The sequence below is a fragment of the Bombina bombina genome, chromosome 7, assembly GCF_027579735.1.
Source record: "Bombina bombina isolate aBomBom1 chromosome 7, aBomBom1.pri, whole genome shotgun sequence".
In the NCBI taxonomy this organism is placed as follows: domain Eukaryota; kingdom Metazoa; phylum Chordata; class Amphibia; order Anura; family Bombinatoridae; genus Bombina; species Bombina bombina.
In genome coordinates this window covers 63,058,647-63,064,646 of record NC_069505.1, presented here as the reverse complement: position 1 = coordinate 63,064,646, position 6,000 = coordinate 63,058,647, and the positions used below count along the sequence as shown (strand labels likewise).

At 42.8% G+C, this 6,000-nt stretch overlaps 1 protein-coding gene across 1 annotated transcript in view; it reads left to right on the top strand.

Annotated features, from left to right (window-relative positions):
• LOC128636223 (synaptotagmin-7-like) overlaps nucleotides 1–6,000 on the top strand; it is a 990,418-nt gene that overhangs the window by 744,319 nt on the left and 240,099 nt on the right. The gene's annotated exons all lie outside the window — the stretch shown is intronic.

Below are 6,000 nucleotides of genomic sequence, written 5' to 3'. Positions count from 1 at the left end.
ATTCCAAATCCAATTCCTATAGAACAGATTTGCTGAAGTTCTCCAAATGTCAATGGATAAACTAAAATGAAATTGTATAGTTTTTTTCTGGGATTTCTTTTTAATATCAAATAATCAAGGCAACCCTTTGACACCTTTAAGTGCTCAAAATAGTTACAGGAAAATGGGACAATTGGAAAAATGAATGCACATTGCAAAGTGATTTTGCTGTGTACCATTAAACATTAAGGGCCAGGTAACTAAATATTATTTTCCCAAAATTGATATTAGCACTCCATTGAGTAATATTACCCTAATGTGTGCTGGTATTACATGTTGACAGCAATGCGAATGCGAGCTCTCAGCATTGCGCTCATGAGAGCGCACTTACATAGGCTCCTATGGGAGCCTAGTTCTGATGCTGTGAGACATGGCATGAGAACTAGCGCAGTGATGGCAGCAAAGTGTAAATATATATGAATATAAGAAACATATAAACTGTATATACACATATTAACACATAAATATAGATGTGTATATATACATATAAACATGTATATTTACTGGGAACACAAAGTTCCCATAAACCGCAGGGTAAAGGCACTTTTCACCTTTTTTTTTTTCTAACACCGCACAGCCCCTGAGTAATGGTTGGTTATTTATTGTGTGCCCGCAAATTGCCAAATTTGCCCATTTGCGGGTGCGCAATAAATTAGCGCTCCACTTGTAATCTAACCCTTAATAGAAAAAGATCCATAATAAAGGGACAATAATATTAGATTGGTGCCCTACAACATCATGCAGTATTAAATATTAGCATGTTTGTAAAAATGAAACTTTCATGATTCAAGTAAAACATGCAATCTAATAAAACTTTCCAATGTATTTTCATTATAAAATTGTGCACAGTCTTTTTATCTGCACACCTTGGGCTACATTATGAGGGGAACGCAAATTAACACTCCCACTTGAGCGTATATTGCGCTAGAAGTAAGATTTTTTCGCTCTGTGGGTTGCGCTCGTATCACGTAAACTGTTTTAGCTCTAGTGGTAAACCGACGAGTGCAAAAATCTAAAGTTAGAATATCACCTTCACGTATTCCCCCATAGAAGTCAAAGGAGAAAAAAAGTGGAGAAAAAACACCCCAATCTCGCACAAACACGATCGCATATTCTCATTTGCGCTAAACTGACATGAAAATATGAATATTTCACATTGCAATGTTCTGAACATAACATAATATGTTCTATTTATTCATAAATAAATATTTAGACCTATATCTGATGATAACATAATTTATGCTTACCTGATAAATTTATTTCTCTTGTAGTGTATCCAGTCCACGGATCATCCATTACTTATGGGATATTAACTCCTCCCCAACAGGAAGTGCAAGAGGATTCACCCAGCAGAGCTGCTATATAGCTCCTCCCCTAACTGCCATTACCAGTCATTCGACCGAAAACATGCAGAGAAAGGAAAACCATAGGGTGCAGTGGTGACTGTAGTTTAATGGAAAAATTACCTGCCTTAAAGTGACAGGGCGGGCCGTGGACTGGATACACTACAAGAGAAATAAATTTATCAGGTAAGCATAAATTATGTTTTCTCTTGTTAAGTGTATCCAGTCCACGGATCATCCATTACTTATGGGATACCAATACCAAAGCTAAAGTACACGGATGACGGGAGGGACAGGCAGGCTCTTTATACGGAAGGAACCACTGCCTGAAGAACCTTTCTCCCAAAAACAGCCTCCGAAGAAGCAAAAGTGTCAAATTTGTAAAATTTGGAAAAAGTATGAAGAGAAGACCAAGTTGCAGCCTTGCAAATCTGTTCAACAGAAGCCTCATTCTTAAAGGCCCAAGTGGAAGCCACAACTCTAGTAGAATGTGCTGTAATTCTTTCAGGAGGCTGCTGTCCAGCAGTCTCATAGGCTAACCGTATTATGCTATGAAGCCAAAAGGAGAGAGAGGTAGCCGAAGCTTTTTGACCTCTCCTCTGACCAGAATAAACGACAAACAGGGAAGACGTTTGTCGAAAATCCTTAGTTGCCTGTAGATAAAATTTCAGGGCACGGACTACATCTAGATTGTGTAGCAGACGTTCCTTTTTCGAAGAAGGATTAGGACACAAAGATGGAACCACAATCTCTTGATTGATATTCCTGTTAGTGACCACCTTAGGTAGGAACCCAGGTTTAGTACGCAGAACTACCTTGTCTGAATGAAAAATCAGATAAGGAGAATCACAATGTAAGGCAGATTACTCAGAGACTCTTCGAGCCGAGGAAATCGCCATTAAAAACAGAACTTTCCAAGATAACAACTTGATATCAATGGAATGAAGGGGTTCAAACGGAACCCCCTGTAAAACATTAAGAACTAAGTTCAAACTCCATGGTGGAGCAACAGTTTTAAACACAGGCTTGATCCTAGCTAAAGCCTGACAAAAAGCTTGAACGTCCGGAACTTCTGACAGACGTTTGTGTAAAAGAATGGACAGAGCTGAAATCTGTCCCTTTAAGGAACTAGCGGATAAACCCTTTTCTAAACCTTCTTGTAGAAAAGACAATATCCTCGGAATCCTAACCTTACTCCATGAGTAACTCTTGGATTCGCACCAATATAAGTATTTGCGCCATATCTTATGGTAAATCTTTCTGGTAACAGGCTTCCTAGCCTGTATTAAGGTATCAATAACTGACTCAGAAAAACCACGTTTTGATAAAATCAAGCGTTCAATTTCCAAGCAGTCAGCTTCAGAGAAATTAGATTTTGATGTTTGAAGGGACCCTGGATCAGAAGGTCCTGTTTCAGAGGTAGCGACCAAGGTGGACAGGATGACATGTCCACTAGATGTGCATACCAAGTCCTGCGTGGCCATGCAGGCACTATTAGAATCACTGATGCTCTCTCCTGTTTGATTCTGGCAATCAATCGAGGAAGCATCGGGAAGGGTGGAAACACATAAGCCATCCCGAAGGTCCAAGGTGCTGTCAAAGCATCTATCAGAACCGCTCCCGGATCCCTGGATCTGGACCCGTAACGAGGAAGCTTGGCGTTCTGTCGAGACGCCATAAGATCTATCTCTGGTTTGCCCCAACGTCGAAGTATTTGGGCAAAGACCTCCGGATGAAGTTCCCACTCCCCCGGATGAAAAGTCTGACGACTTAAGAAATCCGCCTCCCAGTTCTCCACTCCCGGGATGTGGATTGCTGACAGGTGGCAAGAGTGAGACTCTGCCCAGCGAATTATCTTTGATACTTCCATCATTGCTAGGGAGCTTCTTGTCCCTCCCTGATGGTTGATGTAAGCTACAGTCGTGATGTTGTCCGACTGAAACCTGATGAACCCCCGAGTTGTTAACTGGGGCCAAGCCAGAAGGGCATTGAGAACTGCTCTCAATTCCAGAATGTTTATTGGTAGGAGACTCTCCTCCTGATTCCATTGTCCCTGAGCCTTCAGAGAATTCCAGACAGCGCCCCAACCTAGTAGGCTGGCGTCTGTTGTTACAATTGTCCAGTCCGGCCTGCTGAATGGCATCCCCCTGGACAGATGTGGCCGAGAAAGCCACCATAGAAGAGAATTTCTGGTCTCTTGATCCAGATTCAGAGTAGGGGACAAGTCTGAGTAATCCCCATTCCACTGACTTAGCATGCACAATTGCAGCGGTCTGAGATGTAGGCGTGCAAAGGGTACTATGTCCATTGCTGCTACCATTAAGCCGATCACCTCCATGCATTGAGCTACTGACGGGTGTTGAATGGAATGAAGGACACGGCATGCATTTTGAAGCTTTGTTAACCTGTCTTCTGTCAGGTAAATCTTCATTTCTACAGAATCTATAAGAGTCCCCAAGAAGGGAACTCTTGTGAGTGGAAAGAGAGAACTCTTCTTTTCGTTCACCTTCCATCCATGCGACCTTAGAAATGCCAGTACTAACTCTGTATGAGACTTGGCAGTTTGAAAGCTTGAAGCTTGTATCAGAATGTTGTCTAGGTACGGAGTTACCGCAATTCCTCGCGGTCTTAGTACCGCCAGAAGAGTACCCAGAACCTTTGTGAAGATTCTCTGAGCCGTAGCCAATCCGAATGGAAGAGCTACAAACTGGTAATGCCTGTCTAGAAAGGCAAACCTTAGATACCGGTAAAGATCTTTGTGAATCGGTATGTGAAGGTAAGCATCCTTTAAATCCACTGTGGTCATGTACTGACCCTTTTGGATCATGGGTAAAATTGTCCGAATAGTTTCCATTTTGAACGATGGAACTCTTAGGAATTTGTTTAGGATCTTTAAATCCAAGATTGGCCTGAAAGTTCCCTCTTTTTTGGGAACCACAAACAGATTTGAGTAAAACCCTTGTCCTTGTTCCGACCGCGGAACCGGATGGATCACTCCCATTAATAAAAGATCTTGTACGCAGCGTAGAAACGCCTCTTTCTTTATTTGGTTTGTTGACAACCTTGACAGATGAAATCTCCCTCTTGGGGGAGAGAATTTGAAGTCTAGAAGGTATCCCTGAGATATGATCTCTAACGCCCAGGGATCCTGGACATCTCTTGCCCAAGCCTGGGCGAAGAGAGAAAGTCTGCCCCCCACTAGATCCGTTCCCGGATCGGGGGCCCTCGATTCATGCTGTCTTAGGGGCAGCAGCAGGTTTCCTGGCCTGCTTGCCCTTGTTCCAGGACTGGTTAGGTCTCCAGCCTTGTCTGTAGCGAGCAACAGCTCCTTCCTGTTTTGGTGCAGAGGAAGTTGATGCTGCTCCTGCTTTGAAATTACGAAAGGAACGAAAATTAGACTGTCTAGCCTTAGGTTTGGCTCTGTCTTGAGGCAGGGCATGGCCTTTACCTCCTGTAATGTCAGCGATAATTTCTTTCAACCCGGGCCCGAATAAGGTCTGCCCTTTGAAAGGTATATTAAGCAATTTAGATTTAGAAGTAACGTCAGCTGACCAGGATTTTAGCCACAGTGCTCTGCGTGCCTGAATGGCGAATCCGGAATTCTTAGCCGTAAGTTTAGTTAAATGTACTACGGCATCTGAAATAAATGAGTTAGCTAACTTAAGGGCTTTAAGCTTGTGTGTAATCTCATCTAATGGAGCTGATTCAAGTGTCTCTTCCAGAGACTCAAACCAAAATGCTGCTGCAGCCGTGACAGGCGCAATGCATGCAAGAGGTTGCAATATAAAACCTTGTTGAACAAACATTTTCTTAAGGTAACCCTCTAACTTTTTATCCATTGGATCTGAAAAGGCACAGCTATCCTCCACCGGGATAGTGGTACGCTTAGCTAAAGTAGAAACTGCTCCCTCCACCTTAGGGACCGTTTGCCATAAGTCCCGTGTGGTGGCGTCTATTGGAAACATCTTTCTAAATATCGGAGGGGGTGAGAACGGCACACCGGGTCTATCCCACTCCTTAGTAACAATTTCAGTAAGTCTCTTAGGTATAGGAAAAACGTCAGTACTCGCCGGTACCGCAAAATATTTATCCAACCTACACATTTTCTCTGGTATTGCAACTGTGTTACAATCATTCAGAGCCGCTAACACCTCCCCTAGTAATACACGGAGGTTTTCCAGCTTAAATTTAAAATTTGAAATATCTGAATCCAGTTTGTTTGGATCAGAACCGTCACCCGCAGAATGAAGCTCTCCGTCCTCATGTTCTGCAAATTGTGACGCAGTGTCTGACATGGCCCTAATATTATCAGCGCACTCTGTTCTCACCCCAGAGTGATCACGCTTACCTCTTAGTTCTGGTAATTTAGCCAAAACTTCAGTCATAACAGTAGCCATATCCTGTAATGTGATTTGTAATGGCCGCCCAAATGTACTTGGCGCTACAATATCACGCACCTCCCGAGCGGGAGATGCAGGTACTGACACGTGAGGCGAGTTAGTCGGCATAACTCTCCCCTCGTTGTTTGGTGAAATATGTTCAATTTGTACAGATTGACTTTTATTTAAAGTAACATCAATACAGTTAGTACATAAATTTCTATTGGGCTCCACTTTGG